Source organism: Pan troglodytes, chromosome X, assembly GCF_028858775.2.
Source record: "Pan troglodytes isolate AG18354 chromosome X, NHGRI_mPanTro3-v2.0_pri, whole genome shotgun sequence".
Taxonomy (NCBI): domain Eukaryota; kingdom Metazoa; phylum Chordata; class Mammalia; order Primates; family Hominidae; genus Pan; species Pan troglodytes.
Window position 1 is genome coordinate 59,648,600 of NC_072421.2, and position 26,652 is coordinate 59,675,251.

The window sequence follows — 26,652 nt, forward strand, 5'->3', positions numbered from 1 at the left end:
AGGAATGTTCAACTCTGTGAGTTGAATGCAATCATCACAGAGTAGTTTCTGAGAATGCTTCTATGTAGTTTTTAGGAGAAGATATTTCCTTTTCCACCACAGCCCCCAAAGCCCTCCAAATGTCCATTTGCAGATCCTAAAAAAAGAGTGTTTCAAAGCTGCGCTATCAAAGGGAAAGTTCAACTCTGCGAGGTGAATGCCAACATCCCAAAGAAGTTTCTGAGAATGCCTCTGTTTAGCTTTTATGTGAAGATTATCCCGTTTCCAACGAAATCTTCAAAGAGGTCCAAATATCCACTTGCGGATCCCCCAGAAAGAGTGTTTCGAAACTGCTGCTTCAAAAGGAATCTTCAACTCTGTGAGTTGAATGCAATCATCACAAAGAAGTTTCTGACAATGCTTCTCTCTCGTTTTTCTGTGAAGATATTTCCTTTTCCACCACAGGCCTGAAAGCGCTCCAAAGGTCCACTTGCAGATTCTACGAAAAGAATGTTTCAAAACTGCTCTATGAACAGCAATGTTAAACTCTGTGGCTCGAACACAAACATCACAAAGCAGTTTCTGAGAATGCTTCAGTTTAGTTTTTCTGTGAAGATATTCCCGTTTCCAAAGAAATCTTCAAAGAGGTCCACATATCCACTTACAGATTCTACACAAAGAGAGTTTCAAAACTGCTCAATCAAAGGGAGGGTTCAACTCTGTGACTTGAATGCAGTCATCACACAGAAGTTTCTGAGAATGCTTCTCTTTAGTTTTTACGTGAAGATATACCCGTTTCGAACGAAGGCCACCCAGTGGTCCAAATATCCACTTGCAGATTCTACAAAAAGAGTGTTTCAAACCTGAACTATCAAAGGAAGGTTCAACTCTGTGAGTTGAATGCAAACAGCACGAAGAAGTTTCTGAGAATGTTTGTGTTTAGTTATGGGAAGTTTATCCCGTTTCCAACGAAATCCTCAGAGAGGTCCAAATATCCACTTGCAGATTCTACCAAAAGTGTGTTTGGAAACTGCTCCATCAAGAGGCATGTTCAGCTCTGTGAGTTAATCTCCATCATCACAAAGTATTTTCTGAGAATGCTGCCGTTTGGTTTTTACAGGAAGTTCTTTCCTTTACTACCGTAGGCCTCAAAGCAGTCCAAATCTCCATTTGCAGATTCTACAAAAAGAGTGTTTCCAATCTGCTCTATCAATAGGAATGTTCAACTCCGTGAGTGGAATGCAATCATCACAAAGTAGTTTCTCAGAATGCTTCTATGTAGTTTTTAGGTGAAGATATTTCCTTTTCCACCACAGGCCTCAAAGCCCCCCAAATGTCCACTTGCAGATTCTAGAAAAAGAGTGTTTCATAGCTGCTCTTTCAAAAGGAAAGTTCAACTCTGGGAGTTGAATACAAACATCACAAAGTAGTTTCTGAGAATGCTTCTGTCTCGTTTTTATGTGACGATGCTCCCGTTTCCAATGAAATCTTCAAAGAGGTCCACATAGCCACTTGCAGATTCCAAAGAAAGAGAGTTTCAAAACTGCTCCATCACAAGGATTGTTCAACTCTGTGAGTTGAATGCAGTCATCACAGAAAACTTTCTGAGAATGCTTCTGTCTAGGTTTGATGTGAAGATATACCCGTTTCCAACGAAGGCCACGAAGTGGTCCAAATATACACTTGCAGATTCTACTACAAGGGTGTTGCAAACCTGAACTATCAAAGGAAGGTTCAACTCTGTGAGTTGAATGCAAACATCACAAAGAAGTTTCTGAGAATGCTTCCGTTTAGTTATGGGAAGTTTATCCCGTTTCCAACGAAATCCTCAGAGAGGTCCAAATATCCCCTTGCAGATTCTACAAACAGTGTGTTTGGAAACTGCTCCATCAAAACGAATGTTCAGCTCTCTGAGTTAAAGGCAATCGTCACTGAGAATTTTCTGAGAGTGCTACTGTCTGGTTTTTATATGAAGTTCTTTCCTTTCTTACCATAGGCCTCAAAGCGGTCCCAATCTCCACTTGCAGATTCTCCAAAAAGACTGTTTCCAAACTGCTCTCTCAAAAGGAATGTTCAACTCTGTGAGTTGAATGCAATCATCACAGAGTAGTTTCTGAGAATGCTTCTATGTAGTTTTTAGGAGAAGATATTTCCTTTTCCACCACAGCCCCCAAAGCCCTCCAAATGTCCATTTGCAGATCCTAAAAAAAGAGTGTTTCAAAGCTGCGCTATCAAAGGGAAAGTTCAACTCTGCGAGGTGAATGCCAACATCCCAAAGAAGTTTCTGAGAATGCCTCTGTTTAGCTTTTATGTGAAGATTATCCCGTTTCCAACGAAATCTTCAAAGAGGTCCAAATATCCACTTGCGGATCCCCCAGAAAGAGTGTTTCGAAACTGCTGCTTCAAAAGGAATCTTCAACTCTGTGAGTTGAATGCAATCATCACAAAGAAGTTTCTGACAATGCTTCTCTCTCGTTTTTCTGTGAAGATATTTCCTTTTCCACCACAGGCCTGAAAGCGCTCCAAAGGTCCACTTGCAGATTCTACGAAAAGAATGTTTCAAAACTGCTCTATGAACAGCAATGTTAAACTCTGTGGCTCGAACACAAACATCACAAAGCAGTTTCTGAGAATGCTTCAGTTTAGTTTTTCTGTGAAGATATTCCCGTTTCCAAAGAAATCTTCAAAGAGGTCCACATATCCACTTACAGATTCTACACAAAGAGAGTTTCAAAACTGCTCAATCAAAGGGAGGGTTCAACTCTGTGACTTGAATGCAGTCATCACACAGAAGTTTCTGAGAATGCTTCTCTTTAGTTTTTACGTGAAGATATACCCGTTTCGAACGAAGGCCACCCAGTGGTCCAAATATCCACTTGCAGATTCTACAAAAAGAGTGTTTCAAACCTGAACTATCAAAGGAAGGTTCAACTCTGTGAGTTGAATGCAAACAGCACGAAGAAGTTTCTGAGAATGTTTGTGTTTAGTTATGGGAAGTTTATCCCGTTTCCAACGAAATCCTCAGAGAGGTCCAAATATCCACTTGCAGATTCTACCAAAAGTGTGTTTGGAAACTGCTCCATCAAGAGGCATGTTCAGCTCTGTGAGTTAATCTCCATCATCACAAAGTATTTTCTGAGAATGCTGCCGTTTGGTTTTTATAGGAAGTTCTTTCCTTTACTACCGTAGGCCTCAAAGCAGTCCAAATCTCCATTTGCAGATTCTACAAAAAGAGTGTTTCCAATCTGCTCTATCAATAGGAATGTTCAACTCCGTGAGTGGAATGCAATCATCACAAAGTAGTTTCTCAGAATGCTTCTATGTAGTTTTTAGGTGAAGATATTTCCTTTTCCACCACAGGCCTCAAAGCCCCCCAAATGTCCACTTGCAGATTCTAGAAAAAGAGTGTTTCATAGCTGCTCTTTCAAAAGGAAAGTTCAACTCTGGGAGTTGAATACAAACATCACAAAGTAGTTTCTGAGAATGCTTCTGTCTCGTTTTTATGTGACGATGCTCCCGTTTCCAATGAAATCTTCAAAGAGGTCCACATAGCCACTTGCAGATTCCAAAGAAAGAGAGTTTCAAAACTGCTCCATCACAAGGATTGTTCAACTCTGTGAGTTGAATGCAGTCATCACAGAAAACTTTCTGAGAATGCTTCTGTCTAGGTTTGATGTGAAGATATACCCGTTTCCAACGAAGGCCACGAAGTGGTCCAAATATACACTTGCAGATTCTACTACAAGGGTGTTGCAAACCTGAACTATCAAAGGAAGGTTCAACTCTGTGAGTTGAATGCAAACATCACAAAGAAGTTTCTGAGAATGCTTCCGTTTAGTTATGGGAAGTTTATCCCGTTTCCAACGAAATCCTCAGAGAGGTCCAAATATCCCCTTGCAGATTCTACAAACAGTGTGTTTGGAAACTGCTCCATCAAAACGAATGTTCAGCTCTCTGAGGTAAAGGCAATCGTCACTGAGAATTTTCTGAGAGTGCTACTGTCTGGTTTTTATATGAAGTTCTTTCCTTTCTTACCATAGGCCTCAAAGCGGTCCCAATCTCCACTTGCAGATTCTCCAAAAAGACTGTTTCCAAACTGCTCTCTCAAAAGGAATGTTCAACTCTGTGAGTTGAATGCAATCATCACAGAGTAGTTTCTGAGAATGCTTCTATGTAGTTTTTAGGAGAAGATATTTCCTTTTCCACCACAGCCCCCAAAGCCCTCCAAATGTCCATTTGCAGATCCTAAAAAAAGAGTGTTTCAAAGCTGCGCTATCAAAGGGAAAGTTCAACTCTGCGAGGTGAATGCCAACATCCCAAAGAAGTTTCTGAGAATGCCTCTGTTTAGCTTTTATGTGAAGATTATCCCGTTTCCAACGAAATCTTCAAAGAGGTCCAAATATCCACTTGCGGATCCCCCAGAAAGAGTGTTTCGAAACTGCTGCTTCAAAAGGAATCTTCAACTCTGTGAGTTGAATGCAATCATCACAAAGAAGTTTCTGACAATGCTTCTCTCTCGTTTTTCTGTGAAGATATTTCCTTTTCCACCACAGGCCTGAAAGCGCTCCAAAGGTCCACTTGCAGATTCTACGAAAAGAATGTTTCAAAACTGCTCTATGAACAGCAATGTTAAACTCTGTGGCTCGAACACAAACATCACAAAGCAGTTTCTGAGAATGCTTCAGTTTAGTTTTTCTGTGAAGATATTCCCGTTTCCAAAGAAATCTTCAAAGAGGTCCACATATCCACTTACAGATTCTACACAAAGAGAGTTTCAAAACTGCTCAATCAAAGGGAGGGTTCAACTCTGTGACTTGAATGCAGTCATCACACAGAAGTTTCTGAGAATGCTTCTCTTTAGTTTTTACGTGAAGATATACCCGTTTCGAACGAAGGCCACCCAGTGGTCCAAATATCCACTTGCAGATTCTACAAAAAGAGTGTTTCAAACCTGAACTATCAAAGGAAGGTTCAACTCTGTGACTTGAATGCAAACAGCACGAAGAAGATTCTGAGAATGTTTGTGTTTAGTTATGGGAAGTTTATCCCGTTTCCAACGAAATCCTCAGAGAGGTCCAAATATCCACTTGCAGATTCTACCAAAAGTGTGTTTGGAAACTGCTCCATCAAGAGGCATGTTCAGCTCTGTGAGTTAATCTCCATCATCACAAAGTATTTTCTGAGAATGCTGCCGTTTGGTTTTTATAGGAAGTTCTTTCCTTTACTACCGTAGGCCTCAAAGCAGTCCAAATCTCCATTTGCAGATTCTACAAAAAGAGTGTTTCCAATCTGCTCTATCAATAGGAATGTTCAACTCCGTGAGTGGAATGCAATCATCACAAAGTAGTTTCTCAGAATGCTTCTATGTAGTTTTTAGGTGAAGATATTTCCTTTTCCACCACAGGCCTCAAAGCCCCCCAAATGTCCACTTGCAGATTCTAGAAAAAGAGTGTTTCATAGCTGCTCTTTCAAAAGGAAAGTTCAACTCTGGGAGTTGAATACAAACATCACAAAGTAGTTTCTGAGAATGCTTCTGTCTCGTTTTTATGTGACGATGCTCCCGTTTCCAATGAAATCTTCAAAGAGGTCCACATAGCCACTTGCAGATTCCAAAGAAAGAGAGTTTCAAAACTGCTCCATCACAAGGATTGTTCAACTCTGTGAGTTGAATGCAGTCATCACAGAAAACTTTCTGAGAATGCTTCTGTCTAGGTTTGATGTGAAGATATACCCGTTTCCAACGAAGGCCACGAAATGGTCCAAATATACACTTGCAGATTCTACTACAAGGGTGTTGCAAACCTGAACTATCAAAGGAAGGTTCAACTCTGTGAGTTGAATGCAAACATCACAAAGAAGTTTCTGAGAATGCTTCCGTTTAGTTATGGGAAGTTTATCCCGTTTCCAACGAAATCCTCAGAGAGGTCCAAATATCCCCTTGCAGATTCTACAAACAGTGTGTTTGGAAACTGCTCCATCAAAACGAATGTTCAGCTCTCTGAGGTAAAGGCAATCGTCACTGAGAATTTTCTGAGAGTGCTACTGTCTGGTTTTTATATGAAGTTCTTTCCTTTCTTACCATAGGCCTCAAAGCGGTCCCAATCTCCACTTGCAGATTCTCCAAAAAGACTGTTTCCAAACTGCTCTCTCAAAAGGAATGTTCAACTCTGTGAGTTGAATGCAATCATCACAGAGTAGTTTCTGAGAATGCTTCTATGTAGTTTTTAGGAGAAGATATTTCCTTTTCCACCACAGCCCCCAAAGCCCTCCAAATGTCCATTTGCAGATCCTAAAAAAAGAGTGTTTCAAAGCTGCGCTATCAAAGGGAAAGTTCAACTCTGCGAGGTGAATGCCAACATCCCAAAGAAGTTTCTGAGAATGCCTCTGTTTAGCTTTTATGTGAAGATTATCCCGTTTCCAACGAAATCTTCAAAGAGGTCCAAATATCCACTTGCGGATCCCCCAGAAAGAGTGTTTCGAAACTGCTGCTTCAAAAGGAATCTTCAACTCTGTGAGTTGAATGCAATCATCACAAAGAAGTTTCTGACAATGCTTCTCTCTCGTTTTTCTGTGAAGATATTTCCTTTTCCACCACAGGCCTGAAAGCGCTCCAAAGGTCCACTTGCAGATTCTACGAAAAGAATGTTTCAAAACTGCTCTATGAACAGCAATGTTAAACTCTGTGGCTCGAACACAAACATCACAAAGCAGTTTCTGAGAATGCTTCAGTTTAGTTTTTCTGTGAAGATATTCCCGTTTCCAAAGAAATCTTCAAAGAGGTCCACATATCCACTTACAGATTCTACACAAAGAGAGTTTCAAAACTGCTCAATCAAAGGGAGGGTTCAACTCTGTGACTTGAATGCAGTCATCACACAGAAGTTTCTGAGAATGCTTCTCTTTAGTTTTTACGTGAAGATATACCCGTTTCGAACGAAGGCCACCCAGTGGTCCAAATATCCACTTGCAGATTCTACAAAAAGAGTGTTTCAAACCTGAACTATCAAAGGAAGGTTCAACTCTGTGAGTTGAATGCAAACAGCACGAAGAAGTTTCTGAGAATGTTTGTGTTTAGTTATGGGAAGTTTATCCCGTTTCCAACGAAATCCTCAGAGAGGTCCAAATATCCACTTGCAGATTCTACCAAAAGTGTGTTTGGAAACTGCTCCATCAAGAGGCATGTTCAGCTCTGTGAGTTAATCTCCATCATCACAAAGTATTTTCTGAGAATGCTGCCGTTTGGTTTTTATAGGAAGTTCTTTCCTTTACTACCGTAGGCCTCAAAGCAGTCCAAATCTCCATTTGCAGATTCTACAAAAAGAGTGTTTCCAATCTGCTCTATCAATAGGAATGTTCAACTCCGTGAGTGGAATGCAATCATCACAAAGTAGTTTCTCAGAATGCTTCTATGTAGTTTTTAGGTGAAGATATTTCCTTTTCCACCACAGGCCTCAAAGCCCCCCAAATGTCCACTTGCAGATTCTAGAAAAAGAGTGTTTCATAGCTGCTCTTTCAAAAGGAAAGTTCAACTCTGGGAGTTGAATACAAACATCACAAAGTAGTTTCTGAGAATGCTTCTGTCTCGTTTTTATGTGACGATGCTCCCGTTTCCAATGAAATCTTCAAAGAGGTCCACATAGCCACTTGCAGATTCCAAAGAAAGAGAGTTTCAAAACTGCTCCATCACAAGGATTGTTCAACTCTGTGAGTTGAATGCAGTCATCACAGAAAACTTTCTGAGAATGCTTCTGTCTAGGTTTGATGTGAAGATATACCCGTTTCCAACGAAGGCCACGAAGTGGTCCAAATATACACTTGCAGATTCTACTACAAGGGTGTTGCAAACCTGAACTATCAAAGGAAGGTTCAACTCTGTGAGTTGAATGCAAACATCACAAAGAAGTTTCTGAGAATGCTTCCGTTTAGTTATGGGAAGTTTATCCCGTTTCCAACGAAATCCTCAGAGAGGTCCAAATATCCCCTTGCAGATTCTACAAACAGTGTGTTTGGAAACTGCTCCATCAAAACGAATGTTCAGCTCTCTGAGTTAAAGGCAATCGTCACTGAGAATTTTCTGAGAGTGCTACTGTCTGGTTTTTATATGAAGTTCTTTCCTTTCTTACCATAGGCCTCAAAGCGGTCCCAATCTCCACTTGCAGATTCTCCAAAAAGACTGTTTCCAAACTGCTCTCTCAAAAGGAATGTTCAACTCTGTGAGTTGAATGCAATCATCACAGAGTAGTTTCTGAGAATGCTTCTATGTAGTTTTTAGGAGAAGATATTTCCTTTTCCACCACAGCCCCCAAAGCCCTCCAAATGTCCATTTGCAGATCCTAAAAAAAGAGTGTTTCAAAGCTGCGCTATCAAAGGGAAAGTTCAACTCTGCGAGGTGAATGCCAACATCCCAAAGAAGTTTCTGAGAATGCCTCTGTTTAGCTTTTATGTGAAGATTATCCCGTTTCCAACGAAATCTTCAAAGAGGTCCAAATATCCACTTGCGGATCCCCCAGAAAGAGTGTTTCGAAACTGCTGCTTCAAAAGGAATCTTCAACTCTGTGAGTTGAATGCAATCATCACAAAGAAGTTTCTGACAATGCTTCTCTCTCGTTTTTCTGTGAAGATATTTCCTTTTCCACCACAGGCCTGAAAGCGCTCCAAAGGTCCACTTGCAGATTCTACGAAAAGAATGTTTCAAAACTGCTCTATGAACAGCAATGTTAAACTCTGTGGCTCGAACACAAACATCACAAAGCAGTTTCTGAGAATGCTTCAGTTTAGTTTTTCTGTGAAGATATTCCCGTTTCCAAAGAAATCTTCAAAGAGGTCCACATATCCACTTACAGATTCTACACAAAGAGAGTTTCAAAACTGCTCAATCAAAGGGAGGGTTCAACTCTGTGACTTGAATGCAGTCATCACACAGAAGTTTCTGAGAATGCTTCTCTTTAGTTTTTACGTGAAGATATACCCGTTTCGAACGAAGGCCACCCAGTGGTCCAAATATCCACTTGCAGATTCTACAAAAAGAGTGTTTCAAACCTGAACTATCAAAGGAAGGTTCAACTCTGTGACTTGAATGCAAACAGCACGAAGAAGATTCTGAGAATGTTTGTGTTTAGTTATGGGAAGTTTATCCCGTTTCCAACGAAATCCTCAGAGAGGTCCAAATATCCACTTGCAGATTCTACCAAAAGTGTGTTTGGAAACTGCTCCATCAAGAGGCATGTTCAGCTCTGTGAGTTAATCTCCATCATCACAAAGTATTTTCTGAGAATGCTGCCGTTTGGTTTTTATAGGAAGTTCTTTCCTTTACTACCGTAGGCCTCAAAGCAGTCCAAATCTCCATTTGCAGATTCTACAAAAAGAGTGTTTCCAATCTGCTCTATCAATAGGAATGTTCAACTCCGTGAGTGGAATGCAATCATCACAAAGTAGTTTCTCAGAATGCTTCTATGTAGTTTTTAGGTGAAGATATTTCCTTTTCCACCACAGGCCTCAAAGCCCCCCAAATGTCCACTTGCAGATTCTAGAAAAAGAGTGTTTCATAGCTGCTCTTTCAAAAGGAAAGTTCAACTCTGGGAGTTGAATACAAACATCACAAAGTAGTTTCTGAGAATGCTTCTGTCTCGTTTTTATGTGACGATGCTCCCGTTTCCAATGAAATCTTCAAAGAGGTCCACATAGCCACTTGCAGATTCCAAAGAAAGAGAGTTTCAAAACTGCTCCATCACAAGGATTGTTCAACTCTGTGAGTTGAATGCAGTCATCACAGAAAACTTTCTGAGAATGCTTCTGTCTAGGTTTGATGTGAAGATATACCCGTTTCCAACGAAGGCCACGAAATGGTCCAAATATACACTTGCAGATTCTACTACAAGGGTGTTGCAAACCTGAACTATCAAAGGAAGGTTCAACTCTGTGAGTTGAATGCAAACATCACAAAGAAGTTTCTGAGAATGCTTCCGTTTAGTTATGGGAAGTTTATCCCGTTTCCAACGAAATCCTCAGAGAGGTCCAAATATCCCCTTGCAGATTCTACAAACAGTGTGTTTGGAAACTGCTCCATCAAAACGAATGTTCAGCTCTCTGAGGTAAAGGCAATCGTCACTGAGAATTTTCTGAGAGTGCTACTGTCTGGTTTTTATATGAAGTTCTTTCCTTTCTTACCATAGGCCTCAAAGCGGTCCCAATCTCCACTTGCAGATTCTCCAAAAAGACTGTTTCCAAACTGCTCTCTCAAAAGGAATGTTCAACTCTGTGAGTTGAATGCAATCATCACAGAGTAGTTTCTGAGAATGCTTCTATGTAGTTTTTAGGAGAAGATATTTCCTTTTCCACCACAGCCCCCAAAGCCCTCCAAATGTCCATTTGCAGATCCTAAAAAAAGAGTGTTTCAAAGCTGCGCTATCAAAGGGAAAGTTCAACTCTGCGAGGTGAATGCCAACATCCCAAAGAAGTTTCTGAGAATGCCTCTGTTTAGCTTTTATGTGAAGATTATCCCGTTTCCAACGAAATCTTCAAAGAGGTCCAAATATCCACTTGCGGATCCCCCAGAAAGAGTGTTTCGAAACTGCTGCTTCAAAAGGAATCTTCAACTCTGTGAGTTGAATGCAATCATCACAAAGAAGTTTCTGACAATGCTTCTCTCTCGTTTTTCTGTGAAGATATTTCCTTTTCCACCACAGGCCTGAAAGCGCTCCAAAGGTCCACTTGCAGATTCTACGAAAAGAATGTTTCAAAACTGCTCTATGAACAGCAATGTTAAACTCTGTGGCTCGAACACAAACATCACAAAGCAGTTTCTGAGAATGCTTCAGTTTAGTTTTTCTGTGAAGATATTCCCGTTTCCAAAGAAATCTTCAAAGAGGTCCACATATCCACTTACAGATTCTACACAAAGAGAGTTTCAAAACTGCTCAATCAAAGGGAGGGTTCAACTCTGTGACTTGAATGCAGTCATCACACAGAAGTTTCTGAGAATGCTTCTCTTTAGTTTTTACGTGAAGATATACCCGTTTCGAACGAAGGCCACCCAGTGGTCCAAATATCCACTTGCAGATTCTACAAAAAGAGTGTTTCAAACCTGAACTATCAAAGGAAGGTTCAACTCTGTGACTTGAATGCAAACAGCACGAAGAAGTTTCTGAGAATGTTTGTGTTTAGTTATGGGAAGTTTATCCCGTTTCCAACGAAATCCTCAGAGAGGTCCAAATATCCACTTGCAGATTCTACCAAAAGTGTGTTTGGAAACTGCTCCATCAAGAGGCATGTTCAGCTCTGTGAGTTAATCTCCATCATCACAAAGTATTTTCTGAGAATGCTGCCGTTTGGTTTTTATAGGAAGTTCTTTCCTTTACTACCGTAGGCCTCAAAGCAGTCCAAATCTCCATTTGCAGATTCTACAAAAAGAGTGTTTCCAATCTGCTCTATCAATAGGAATGTTCAACTCCGTGAGTGGAATGCAATCATCACAAAGTAGTTTCTCAGAATGCTTCTATGTAGTTTTTAGGTGAAGATATTTCCTTTTCCACCACAGGCCTCAAAGCCCCCCAAATGTCCACTTGCAGATTCTAGAAAAAGAGTGTTTCATAGCTGCTCTTTCAAAAGGAAAGTTCAACTCTGGGAGTTGAATACAAACATCACAAAGTAGTTTCTGAGAATGCTTCTGTCTCGTTTTTATGTGACGATGCTCCCGTTTCCAATGAAATCTTCAAAGAGGTCCACATAGCCACTTGCAGATTCCAAAGAAAGAGAGTTTCAAAACTGCTCCATCACAAGGATTGTTCAACTCTGTGAGTTGAATGCAGTCATCACAGAAAACTTTCTGAGAATGCTTCTGTCTAGGTTTGATGTGAAGATATACCCGTTTCCAACGAAGGCCACGAAGTGGTCCAAATATACACTTGCAGATTCTACTAGAAGGGTGTTGCAAACCTGAACTATCAAAGGAAGGTTCAACTCTGTGAGTTGAATGCAAACATCACCAAGAAGTTTCTGAGAATGCTTCCGTTTAGTTATGGGAAGTTTATCCCGTTTCCAACGAAATCCTCAGAGAGGTCCAAATATCCCCTTGCAGATTCTACAAACAGTGTGTTTGGAAACTGCTCCATCAAAACGAATGTTCAGCTCTCTGAGTTAAAGGCAATCGTCACTGAGAATTTTCTGAGAGTGCTACTGTCTGGTTTTTATATGAAGTTCTTTCCTTTCTTACCATAGGCCTCAAAGCGGTCCCAATCTCCACTTGCAGATTCTCCAAAAAGACTGTTTCCAAACTGCTCTCTCAAAAGGAATGTTCAACTCTGTGAGTTGAATGCAATCATCACAGAGTAGTTTCTGAGAATGCTTCTATGTAGTTTTTAGGAGAAGATATTTCCTTTTCCACCACAGCCCCCAAAGCCCTCCAAATGTCCATTTGCAGATCCTAAAAAAAGAGTGTTTCAAAGCTGCGCTATCAAAGGGAAAGTTCAACTCTGCGAGGTGAATGCCAACATCCCAAAGAAGTTTCTGAGAATGCCTCTGTTTAGCTTTTATGTGAAGATTATCCCGTTTCCAACGAAATCTTCAAAGAGGTCCAAATATCCACTTGCGGATCCCCCAGAAAGAGTGTTTCGAAACTGCTGCTTCAAAAGGAATCTTCAACTCTGTGAGTTGAATGCAATCATCACAAAGAAGTTTCTGACAATGCTTCTCTCTCGTTTTTCTGTGAAGATATTTCCTTTTCCACCACAGGCCTGAAAGCGCTCCAAAGGTCCACTTGCAGATTCTACGAAAAGAATGTTTCAAAACTGCTCTATGAACAGCAATGTTAAACTCTGTGGCTCGAACACAAACATCACAAAGCAGTTTCTGAGAATGCTTCAGTTTAGTTTTTCTGTGAAGATATTCCCGTTTCCAAAGAAATCTTCAAAGAGGTCCACATATCCACTTACAGATTCTACACAAAGAGAGTTTCAAAACTGCTCAATCAAAGGGAGGGTTCAACTCTGTGACTTGAATGCAGTCATCACACAGAAGTTTCTGAGAATGCTTCTCTTTAGTTTTTACGTGAAGATATACCCGTTTCGAACGAAGGCCACCCAGTGGTCCAAATATCCACTTGCAGATTCTACAAAAAGAGTGTTTCAAACCTGAACTATCAAAGGAAGGTTCAACTCTGTGACTTGAATGCAAACAGCACGAAGAAGTTTCTGAGAATGTTTGTGTTTAGTTATGGGAAGTTTATCCCGTTTCCAACGAAATCCTCAGAGAGGTCCAAATATCCACTTGCAGATTCTACCAAAAGTGTGTTTGGAAACTGCTCCATCAAGAGGCATGTTCAGCTCTGTGAGTTAATCTCCATCATCACAAAGTATTTTCTGAGAATGCTGCCGTTTGGTTTTTATAGGAAGTTCTTTCCTTTACTACCGTAGGCCTCAAAGCAGTCCAAATCTCCATTTGCAGATTCTACAAAAAGAGTGTTTCCAATCTGCTCTATCAATAGGAAAGTTCAACTCCGTGAGTGGAATGCAATCATCACAAAGTAGTTTCTCAGAATGCTTCTATGTAGTTTTTAGGTGAAGATATTTCCTTTTCCACCACAGGCCTCAAAGCCCCCCAAATGTCCACTTGCAGATTCTAGAAAAAGAGTGTTTCATAGCTGCTCTTTCAAAAGGAAAGTTCAACTCTGGGAGTTGAATACAAACATCACAAAGTAGTTTCTGAGAATGCTTCTGTCTCGTTTTTATGTGACGATGCTCCCGTTTCCAATGAAATCTTCAAAGAGGTCCACATAGCCACTTGCAGATTCCAAAGAAAGAGAGTTTCAAAACTGCTCCATCACAAGGATTGTTCAACTCTGTGAGTTGAATGCAGTCATCACAGAAAACTTTCTGAGAATGCTTCTGTCTAGGTTTGATGTGAAGATATACCCGTTTCCAACGAAGGCCACGAAGTGGTCCAAATATACACTTGCAGATTCTACTACAAGGGTGTTGCAAACCTGAACTATCAAAGGAAGGTTCAACTCTGTGAGTTGAATGCAAACATCACAAAGAAGTTTCTGAGAATGCTTCCGTTTAGTTATGGGAAGTTTATCCCGTTTCCAACGAAATCCTCAGAGAGGTCCAAATATCCCCTTGCAGATTCTACAAACAGTGTGTTTGGAAACTGCTCCATCAAAACGAATGTTCAGCTCTCTGAGTTAAAGGCAATCGTCACTGAGAATTTTCTGAGAGTGCTACTGTCTGGTTTTTATATGAAGTTCTTTCCTTTCTTACCATAGGCCTCAAAGCGGTCCCAATCTCCACTTGCAGATTCTCCAAAAAGACTGTTTCCAAACTGCTCTCTCAAAAGGAATGTTCAACTCTGTGAGTTGAATGCAATCATCACAGAGTAGTTTCTGAGAATGCTTCTATGTAGTTTTTAGGAGAAGATATTTCCTTTTCCACCACAGCCCCCAAAGCCCTCCAAATGTCCATTTGCAGATCCTAAAAAAAGAGTGTTTCAAAGCTGCGCTATCAAAGGGAAAGTTCAACTCTGCGAGGTGAATGCCAACATCCCAAAGAAGTTTCTGAGAATGCCTCTGTTTAGCTTTTATGTGAAGATTATCCCGTTTCCAACGAAATCTTCAAAGAGGTCCAAATATCCACTTGCGGATCCCCCAGAAAGAGTGTTTCGAAACTGCTGCTTCAAAAGGAATCTTCAACTCTGTGAGTTGAATGCAATCATCACAAAGAAGTTTCTGACAATGCTTCTCTCTCGTTTTTCTGTGAAGATATTTCCTTTTCCACCACAGGCCTGAAAGCGCTCCAAAGGTCCACTTGCAGATTCTACGAAAAGAATGTTTCAAAACTGCTCTATGAACAGCAATGTTAAACTCTGTGGCTCGAACACAAACATCACAAAGCAGTTTCTGAGAATGCTTCAGTTTAGTTTTTCTGTGAAGATATTCCCGTTTCCAAAGAAATCTTCAAAGAGGTCCACATATCCACTTACAGATTCTACACAAAGAGAGTTTCAAAACTGCTCAATCAAAGGGAGGGTTCAACTCTGTGACTTGAATGCAGTCATCACACAGAAGTTTCTGAGAATGCTTCTCTTTAGTTTTTACGTGAAGATATACCCGTTTCGAACGAAGGCCACCCAGTGGTCCAAATATCCACTTGCAGATTCTACAAAAAGAGTGTTTCAAACCTGAACTATCAAAGGAAGGTTCAACTCTGTGACTTGAATGCAAACAGCACGAAGAAGTTTCTGAGAATGTTTGTGTTTAGTTATGGGAAGTTTATCCCGTTTCCAACGAAATCCTCAGAGAGGTCCAAATATCCACTTGCAGATTCTACCAAAAGTGTGTTTGGAAACTGCTCCATCAAGAGGCATGTTCAGCTCTGTGAGTTAATCTCCATCATCACAAAGTATTTTCTGAGAATGCTGCCGTTTGGTTTTTATAGGAAGTTCTTTCCTTTACTACCGTAGGCCTCAAAGCAGTCCAAATCTCCATTTGCAGATTCTACAAAAAGAGTGTTTCCAATCTGCTCTATCAATAGGAATGTTCAACTCCGTGAGTGGAATGCAATCATCACAAAGTAGTTTCTCAGAATGCTTCTATGTAGTTTTTAGGTGAAGATATTTCCTTTTCCACCACAGGCCTCAAAGCCCCCCAAATGTCCACTTGCAGATTCTAGAAAAAGAGTGTTTCATAGCTGCTCTTTCAAAAGGAAAGTTCAACTCTGGGAGTTGAATACAAACATCACAAAGTAGTTTCTGAGAATGCTTCTGTCTCGTTTTTATGTGACGATGATCCCGTTTCCAATGAAATCTTCAAAGAGGTCCACATAGCCACTTGCAGATTCCAAAGAAAGAGAGTTTCAAAACTGCTCCATCACAAGGATTGTTCAACTCTGTGAGTTGAATGCAGTCATCACAGAAAACTTTCTGAGAATGCTTCTGTCTAGGTTTGATGTGAAGATATACCCGTTTCCAACGAAGGCCACGAAGTGGTCCAAATATACACTTGCAGATTCTACTACAAGGGTGTTGCAAACCTGAACTATCAAAGGAAGGTTCAACTCTGTGAGTTGAATGCAAACATCACAAAGAAGTTTCTGAGAATGCTTCCGTTTAGTTATGGGAAGTTTATCCCGTTTCCAACGAAATCCTCAGAGAGGTCCAAATATCCCCTTGCAGATTCTACAAACAGTGTGTTTGGAAACTGCTCCATCAAAACGAATGTTCAGCTCTCTGAGGTAAAGGCAATCGTCACTGAGAATTTTCTGAGAGTGCTACTGTCTGGTTTTTATATGAAGTTCTTTCCTTTCTTACCATAGGCCTCAAAGCGGTCCCAATCTCCACTTGCAGATTCTCCAAAAAGACTGTTTCCAAACTGCTCTCTCAAAAGGAATCTTCAACTCTGTGAGTTGAATGCAATCATCACAGAGTAGTTTCTGAGAATGCTTCTATGTAGTTTTTAGGAGAAGATATTTCCTTTTCCACCACAGCCCCCAAAGCCCTCCAAATGTCCATTTGCAGATCCTAAAAAAAGAGTGTTTCAAAGCTGCGCTATCAAAGGGAAAGTTCAACTCTGCGAGGTGAATGCCAACATCCCAAAGAAGTTTCTGAGAATGCCTCTGTTTAGCTTTTATGTGAAGATTATCCCGTTTCCAACGAAATCTTCAAAGAGGTCCAAATATCCACTTGCGGATCCCCCAGAAAGAGTGTTTCGAAACTGCTGCTTCAAAAGGAATCTTCAACTCTGTGAGTTGAATGCAATCATCACAAAGAAGTTTCTGACAATGCTTCTCTCTCGTTTTTCTGTGAAGATATTTCCTTTTCCACCACAGGCCTGAAAGCGCTCCAAAGGTCCACTTGCAGATTCTACGAAAAGAATGTTTCAAAACTGCTCTATGAACAGCAATGTTAAACTCTGTGGCTCGAACACAAACATCACAAAGCAGTTTCTGAGAATGCTTCAGTTTAGTTTTTCTGTGAAGATATTCCCGTTTCCAAAGAAATCTTCAAAGAGGTCCACATATCCACTTACAGATTCTACACAAAGAGAGTTTCAAAACTGCTCAATCAAAGGGAGGGTTCAACTCTGTGACTTGAATGCAGTCATCACACAGAAGTTTCTGAGAATGCTTCTCTTTAGTTTTTACGTGAAGATATACCCGTTTCGAACGAAGGCCACCCAGTGGTCCAAATATCCACTTGCAGATTCTACAAAAAGAGTGTTTCAAACCTGAACTATCAAAGGAAGGTTCAACTCTGTGACTTGAATGCAAACAGCACGAAGAAGTTTCTGAGAATGTTTGTGTTTAGTTATGGGAAGTTTATCCCGTTTCCAACGAAATCCTCAGAGAGGTCCAAATATCCACTTGCAGATTCTACCAAAAGTGTGTTTGGAAACTGCTCCATCAAGAGGCATGTTCAGCTCTGTGAGTTAATCTCCATCATCACAAAGTATTTTCTGAGAATGCTGCCGTTTGGTTTTTCTAGGAAGTTCTTTCCTTTACTACCGTAGGCCTCAAAGCAGTCCAAATCTCCATTTGCAGATTCTACAAAAAGAGTGTTTCCAATCTGCTCTATCAATAGGAATGTTCAACTCCGTGAGTGGAATGCAATCATCACAAAGTAGTTTCTCAGAATGCTTCTATGTAGTTTTTAGGTGAAGATATTTCCTTTTCCACCACAGGCCTCAAAGCCCCCCAAATGTCCACTTGCAGATTCTAGAAAAAGAGTGTTTCATAGCTGCTCTTTCAAAAGGAAAGTTCAACTCTGGGAGTTGAATACAAACATCACAAAGTAGTTTCTGAGAATGCTTCTGTCTCGTTTTTATGTGACGATGATCCCGTTTCCAATGAAATCTTCAAAGAGGTCCACATAGCCACTTGCAGATTCCAAAGAAAGAGAGTTTCAAAACTGCTCCATCACAAGGATTGTTCAACTCTGTGAGTTGAATGCAGTCATCACAGAAAACTTTCTGAGAATGCTTCTGTCTAGGTTTGATGTGAAGATATACCCGTTTCCAACGAAGGCCACGAAGTGGTCCAAATATACACTTGCAGATTCTACTACAAGGGTGTTGCAAACCTGAACTATCAAAGGAAGGTTCAACTCTGTGAGTTGAATGCAAACATCACAAAGAAGTTTCTGAGAATGCTTCCGTTTAGTTATGGGAAGTTTATCCCGTTTCCAACGAAATCCTCAGAGAGGTCCAAATATCCCCTTGCAGATTCTACAAACAGTGTGTTTGGAAACTGCTCCATCAAAACGAATGTTCAGCTCTCTGAGGTAAAGGCAATCGTCACTGAGAATTTTCTGAGAGTGCTACTGTCTGGTTTTTATATGAAGTTCTTTCCTTTCTTACCATAGGCCTCAAAGCGGTCCCAATCTCCACTTGCAGATTCTCCAAAAAGACTGTTTCCAAACTGCTCTCTCAAAAGGAATGTTCAACTCTGTGAGTTGAATGCAATCATCACAGAGTAGTTTCTGAGAATGCTTCTATGTAGTTTTTAGGAGAAGATATTTCCTTTTCCACCACAGCCCCCAAAGCCCTCCAAATGTCCATTTGCAGATCCTAAAAAAAGAGTGTTTCAAAGCTGCGCTATCAAAGGGAAAGTTCAACTCTGCGAGGTGAATGCCAACATCCCAAAGAAGTTTCTGAGAATGCCTCTGTTTAGCTTTTATGTGAAGATTATCCCGTTTCCAACGAAATCTTCAAAGAGGTCCAAATATCCACTTGCGGATCCCCCAGAAAGAGTGTTTCGAAACTGCTGCTTCAAAAGGAATCTTCAACTCTGTGAGTTGAATGCAATCATCACAAAGAAGTTTCTGACAATGCTTCTCTCTCGTTTTTCTGTGAAGATATTTCCTTTTCCACCACAGGCCTGAAAGCGCTCCAAAGGTCCACTTGCAGATTCTACGAAAAGAATGTTTCAAAACTGCTCTATGAACAGCAATGTTAAACTCTGTGGCTCGAACACAAACATCACAAAGCAGTTTCTGAGAATGCTTCAGTTTAGTTTTTCTGTGAAGATATTCCCGTTTCCAAAGAAATCTTCAAAGAGGTCCACATATCCACTTACAGATTCTACACAAAGAGAGTTTCAAAACTGCTCAATCAAAGGGAGGGTTCAACTCTGTGACTTGAATGCAGTCATCACACAGAAGTTTCTGAGAATGCTTCTCTTTAGTTTTTACGTGAAGATATACCCGTTTCGAACGAAGGCCACCCAGTGGTCCAAATATCCACTTGCAGATTCTACAAAAAGAGTGTTTCAAACCTGAACTATCAAAGGAAGGTTCAACTCTGTGACTTGAATGCAAACAGCACGAAGAAGTTTCTGAGAATGTTTGTGTTTAGTTATGGGAAGTTTATCCCGTTTCCAACGAAATCCTCAGAGAGGTCCAAATATCCACTTGCAGATTCTACCAAAAGTGTGTTTGGAAACTGCTCCATCAAGAGGCATGTTCAGCTCTGTGAGTTAATCTCCATCATCACAAAGTATTTTCTGAGAATGCTGCCGTTTGGTTTTTATAGGAAGTTCTTTCCTTTACTACCGTAGGCCTCAAAGCAGTCCAAATCTCCATTTGCAGATTCTACAAAAAGAGTGTTTCCAATCTGCTCTATCAATAGGAATGTTCAACTCCGTGAGTGGAATGCAATCATCACAAAGTAGTTTCTCAGAATGCTTCTATGTAGTTTTTAGGTGAAGATATTTCCTTTTCCACCACAGGCCTCAAAGCCCCCCAAATGTCCACTTGCAGATTCTAGAAAAAGAGTGTTTCATAGCTGCTCTTTCAAAAGGAAAGTTCAACTCTGGGAGTTGAATACAAACATCACAAAGTAGTTTCTGAGAATGCTTCTGTCTCGTTTTTATGTGACGATGCTCCCGTTTCCAATGAAATCTTCAAAGAGGTCCACATAGCCACTTGCAGATTCCAAAGAAAGAGAGTTTCAAAACTGCTCCATCACAAGGATTGTTCAACTCTGTGAGTTGAATGCAGTCATCACAGAAAACTTTCTGAGAATGCTTCTGTCTAGGTTTGATGTGAAGATATACCCGTTTCCAACGAAGGCCACGAAGTGGTCCAAATATACACTTGCAGATTCTACTACAAGGGTGTTGCAAACCTGAACTATCAAAGGAAGGTTCAACTCTGTGAGTTGAATGCAAACATCACAAAGAAGTTTCTGAGAATGCTTCCGTTTAGTTATGGGAAGTTTATCCCGTTTCCAACGAAATCCTCAGAGAGGTCCAAATATCCCCTTGCAGATTCTACAAACAGTGTGTTTGGAAACTGCTCCATCAAAACGAATGTTCAGCTCTCTGAGTTAAAGGCAATCGTCACTGAGAATTTTCTGAGAGTGCTACTGTCTGGTTTTTATATGAAGTTCTTTCCTTTCTTACCATAGGCCTCAAAGCGGTCCCAATCTCCACTTGCAGATTCTCCAAAAAGACTGTTTCCAAACTGCTCTCTCAAAAGGAATGTTCAACTCTGTGAGTTGAATGCAATCATCACAGAGTAGTTTCTGAGAATGCTTCTATGTAGTTTTTAGGAGAAGATATTTCCTTTTCCACCACAGCCCCCAAAGCCCTCCAAATGTCCATTTGCGGATCCTAAAAAAAGAGTGTTTCAAAGCTGCGCTATCAAAGGGAAAGTTCAACTCTGCGAGGTGAATGCCAACATCCCAAAGAAGTTTCTGAGAATGCCTCTGTTTAGCTTTTATGTGAAGATTATCCCGTTTCCAACGAAATCTTCAAAGAGGTCCAAATATCCACTTGCGGATCCCCCAGAAAGAGTGTTTCGAAACTGCTGCTTCAAAAGGAATCTTCAACTCTGTGAGTTGAATGCAATCATCACAAAGAAGTTTCTGACAATGCTTCTCTCTCGTTTTTCTGTGAAGATATTTCCTTTTCCACCACAGGCCTGAAAGCGCTCCAAAGGTCCACTTGCAGATTCTACGAAAAGAATGTTTCAAAACTGCTCTATGAACAGCAATGTTAAACTCTGTGGCTCGAACACAAACATCACAAAGCAGTTTCTGAGAATGCTTCAGTTTAGTTTTTCTGTGAAGATATTCCCGTTTCCAAAGAAATCTTCAAAGAGGTCCACATATCCACTTACAGATTCTACACAAAGAGAGTTTCAAAACTGCTCAATCAAAGGGAGGGTTCAACTCTGTGACTTGAATGCAGTCATCACACAGAAGTTTCTGAGAATGCTTCTCTTTAGTTTTTACGTGAAGATATACCCGTTTCGAACGAAGGCCACCCAGTGGTCCAAATATCCACTTGCAGATTCTACAAAAAGAGTGTTTCAAACCTGAACTATCAAAGGAAGGTTCAACTCTGTGACTTGAATGCAAACAGCACGAAGAAGTTTCTGAGAATGTTTGTGTTTAGTTATGGGAAGTTTATCCCGTTTCCAACGAAATCCTCAGAGAGGTCCAAATATCCACTTGCAGATTCTACCAAAAGTGTGTTTGGAAACTGCTCCATCAAGAGGCATGTTCAGCTCTGTGAGTTAATCTCCATCATCACAAAGTATTTTCTGAGAATGCTGCCGTTTGGTTTTTATAGGAAGTTCTTTCCTTTACTACCGTAGGCCTCAAAGCAGTCCAAATCTCCATTTGCAGATTCTACAAAAAGAGTGTTTCCAATCTGCTCTACCAATAGGAATGTTCAACTCCGTGAGTGGAATGCAATCATCACAAAGTAGTTTCTCAGAATGCTTCTATGTAGTTTTTAGGTGAAGATATTTCCTTTTCCACCACAGGCCTCAAAGCCCCCCAAATGTCCACTTGCAGATTCTAGAAAAAGAGTGTTTCATAGCTGCTCTTTCAAAAGGAAAGTTCAACTCTGGGAGTTGAATACAAACATCACAAAGTAGTTTCTGAGAATGCTTCTGTCTCGTTTTTATGTGACGATGCTCCCGTTTCCAATGAAATCTTCAAAGAGGTCCACATAGCCACTTGCAGATTCCAAAGAAAGAGAGTTTCAAAACTGCTCCATCACAAGGATTGTTCAACTCTGTGAGTTGAATGCAGTCATCACAGAAAACTTTCTGAGAATGCTTCTGTCTAGGTTTGATGTGAAGATATACCCGTTTCCAACGAAGGCCACGAAGTGGTCCAAATATACACTTGCAGATTCTACTACAAGGGTGTTGCAAACCTGAACTATCAAAGGAAGGTTCAACTCTGTGAGTTGAATGCAAACATCACAAAGAAGTTTCTGAGAATGCTTCCGTTTAGTTATGGGAAGTTTATCCCGTTTCCAACGAAATCCTCAGAGAGGTCCAAATATCCCCTTGCAGATTCTACAAACAGTGTGTTTGGAAACTGCTCCATCAAAACGAATGTTCAGCTCTCTGAGTTAAAGGCAATCGTCACTGAGAATTTTCTGAGAGTGCTACTGTCTGGTTTTTATATGAAGTTCTTTCCTTTCTTACCATAGGCCTCAAAGCGGTCCCAATCTCCACTTGCAGATTCTCCAAAAAGACTGTTTCCAAACTGCTCTCTCAAAAGGAATGTTCAACTCTGTGAGTTGAATGCAATCATCACAGAGTAGTTTCTGAGAATGCTTCTATGTAGTTTTTAGGAGAAGATATTTCCTTTTCCACCACAGCCCCCAAAGCCCTCCAAATGTCCATTTGCGGATCCTAAAAAAAGAGTGTTTCAAAGCTGCGCTATCAAAGGGAAAGTTCAACTCTGCGAGGTGAATGCCAACATCCCAAAGAAGTTTCTGAGAATGCCTCTGTTTAGCTTTTATGTGAAGATTATCCCGTTTCCAACGAAATCTTCAAAGAGGTCCAAATATCCACTTGCGGATCCCCCAGAAAGAGTGTTTCGAAACTGCTGCTTCGAAAGGAATCTTCAACTCTGTGAGTTGAATGCAATCATCACAAAGAAGTTTCTGACAATGCTTCTCTCTCGTTTTTCTGTGAAGATATTTCCTTTTCCACCACAGGCCTGAAAGCGCTCCAAAGGTCCACTTGCAGATTCTACGAAAAGAATGTTTCAAAACTGCTCTATGAACAGCAATGTTAAACTCTGTGGCTCGAACACAAACATCACAAAGCAGTTTCTGAGAATGCTTCAGTTTAGTTTTTCTGTGAAGATATTCCCGTTTCCAAAGAAATCTTCAAAGAGGTCCACATATCCACTTACAGATTCTACACAAAGAGAGTTTCAAAACTGCTCAATCAAAGGGAGGGTTCAACTCTGTGACTTGAATGCAGTCATCACACAGAAGTTTCTGAGAATGCTTCTCTTTAGTTTTTACGTGAAGATATACCCGTTTCGAACGAAGGCCACCCAGTGGTCCAAATATCCACTTGCAGATTCTACAAAAAGAGTGTTTCAAACCTGAACTATCAAAGGAAGGTTCAACTCTGTGACTTGAATGCAAACAGCACGAAGAAGTTTCTGAGAATGTTTGTGTTTAGTTATGGGAAGTTTATCCCGTTTCCAACGAAATCCTCAGAGAGGTCCAAATATCCACTTGCAGATTCTACCAAAAGTGTGTTTGGAAACTGCTCCATCAAGAGGCATGTTCAGCTCTGTGAGTTAATCTCCATCATCACAAAGTATTTTCTGAGAATGCTGCCGTTTGGTTTTTATAGGAAGTTCTTTCCTTTACTACCGTAGGCCTCAAAGCAGTCCAAATCTCCATTTGCAGATTCTACAAAAAGAGTGTTTCCAATCTGCTCTACCAATAGGAATGTTCAACTCCGTGAGTGGAATGCAATCATCACAAAGTAGTTTCTCAGAATGCTTCTATGTAGTTTTTAGGTGAAGATATTTCCTTTTCCACCACAGGCCTCAAAGCCCCCCAAATGTCCACTTGCAGATTCTAGAAAAAGAGTGTTTCATAGCTGCTCTTTCAAAAGGAAAGTTCAACTCTGGGAGTTGAATACAAACATCACAAAGTAGTTTCTGAGAATGCTTCTGTCTCGTTTTTATGTGACGATGCTCCCGTTTCCAATGAAATCTTCAAAGAGGTCCACATAGCCACTTGCAGATTCCAAAGAAAGAGAGTTTCAAAACTGCTCCATCACAAGGATTGTTCAACTCTGTGAGTTGAATGCAGTCATCACAGAAAACTTTCTGAGAATGCTTCTGTCTAGGTTTGATGTGAAGATATACCCGTTTCCAACGAAGGCCACGAAGTGGTCCAAATATACACTTGCAGATTCTACTACAAGGGTGTTGCAAACCTGAACTATCAAAGGAAGGTTCAACTCTGTGAGTTGAATGCAAACATCACAAAGAAGTTTCTGAGAATGCTTCCGTTTAGTTATGGGAAGTTTATCCCGTTTCCAACGAAATCCTCAGAGAGGTCCAAATATCCCCTTGCAGATTCTACAAACAGTGTGTTTGGAAACTGCTCCATCAAAACGAATGTTCAGCTCTCTGAGTTAAAGGCAATCGTCACTGAGAATTTTCTGAGAGTGCTACTGTCTGGTTTTTATATGAAGTTCTTTCCTTTCTTACCATAGGCCTCAAAGCGGTCCCAATCTCCACTTGCAGATTCTCCAAAAAGACTGTTTCCAAACTGCTCTCTCAAAAGGAATGTTCAACTCTGTGAGTTGAATGCAATCATCACAGAGTAGTTTCTGAGAATGCTTCTATGTAGTTTTTAGGAGAAGATATTTCCTTTTCCACCACAGCCCCCAAAGCCCTCCAAATGTCCATTTGCAGATCCTAAAAAAAGAGTGTTTCAAAGCTGCGCTATCAAAGGGAAAGTTCAACTCTGCGAGGTGAATGCCAACATCCCAAAGAAGTTTCTGAGAATGCCTCTGTTTAGCTTTTATGTGAAGATTATCCCGTTTCCAACGAAATCTTCAAAGAGGTCCAAATATCCACTTGCGGATCCCCCAGAAAGAGTGTTTCGAAACTGCTGCTTCGAAAGGAATCTTCAACTCTGTGAGTTGAATGCAATCATCACAAAGAAGTTTCTGACAATGCTTCTCTCTCGTTTTTCTGTGAAGATATTTCCTTTTCCACCACAGGCCTGAAAGCGCTCCAAAGGTCCACTTGCAGATTCTACGAAAAGAATGTTTCAAAACTGCTCTATGAACAGCAATGTTAAACTCTGTGGCTCGAACACAAACATCACAAAGCAGTTTCTGAGAATGCTTCAGTTTAGTTTTTCTGTGAAGATATTCCCGTTTCCAAAGAAATCTTCAAAGAGGTCCACATATCCACTTACAGATTCTACACAAAGAGAGTTTCAAAACTGCTCAATCAAAGGGAGGGTTCAACTCTGTGACTTGAATGCAGTCATCACACAGAAGTTTCTGAGAATGCTTCTCTTTAGTTTTTACGTGAAGTATACCCGTTTCGAACGAAGGCCACCCAGTGGTCCAAATATCCACTTGCAGATTCTACAAAAAGAGTGTTTCAAACCTGAACTATCAAAGGAAGGTTCAACTCTGTGAGTTGAATGCAAACAGCACGAAGAAGTTTCTGAGAATGTTTGTGTTTAGTTATGGGAAGTTTATCCCGTTTCCAACGAAATCCTCAGAGAGGTCCAAATATCCACTTGCAGATTCTACCAAAAGTGTGTTTGGAAACTGCTCCATCAAGAGGCATGTTCAGCTCTGTGAGTTAATCTCCATCATCACAAAGTATTTTCTGAGAATGCTTCCGTTTGGTTTTTATAGGAAGTTCTTTCCTTTACTACCGTAGGCCTCAAAGCAGTCCAAATCTCCATTTGCAGATTCTACAAAAAGAGTGTTTCCAATCTGCTCTACCAATAGGAATGTTCAACTCCGTGAGTGGAATGCAATCATCACAAAGTAGTTTCTCAGAATGCTTCTATGTAGTTTTTAGGTGAAGATATTTCCTTTTCCACCACAGGCCTCAAAGCCCCCCAAATGTCCACTTGCAGATTCTAGAAAAAGAGTGTTTCATAGCTGCTCTTTCAAAAGGAAAGTTCAACTCTGGGAGTTGAATACAAACATCACAAAGTAGTTTCTGAGAATGCTTCTGTCTCGTTTTTATGTGACGATGCTCCCGTTTCCAATGAAATCTTCAAAGAGGTCCACATAGCCACTTGCAGATTCCAAAGAAAGAGAGTTTCAAAACTGCTCCATCACAAGGATTGTTCAACTCTGTGAGTTGAATGCAGTCATCACAGAAAACTTTCTGAGAATGCTTCTGTCTAGGTTTGATGTGAAGATATACCCGTTTCCAACGAAGGCCACGAAGTGGTCCAAATATACACTTGCAGATTCTACTAGAAGGGTGTTGCAAACCTGAACTATCAAAGGAAGGTTCAACTCTGTGAGTTGAATGCAAACATCACAAAGAAGTTTCTGAGAATGCTTCCGTTTAGTTATGGGAAGTTTATCCCGTTTCCAACGAAATCCTCAGAGAGGTCCAAATATCCCCTTGCAGATTCTACAAACAGTGTGTTTGGAAACTGCTCCATCAAAACGAATGTTCAGCTCTCTGAGTTAAAGGCAATCGTCACTGAGAATTTTCTGAGAGTGCTACTGTCTGGTTTTTATATGAAGTTCTTTCCTTTCTTACCATAGGCCTCAAAGCGGTCCCAATCTCCACTTGCAGATTCTCCAAAAAGACTGTTTCCAAACTGCTCTCTCAAAAGGAATCTTCAACTCTGTGAGTTGAATGCAATCATCACAGAGTAGTTTCTGAGAATGCTTCTATGTAGTTTTTAGGAGAAG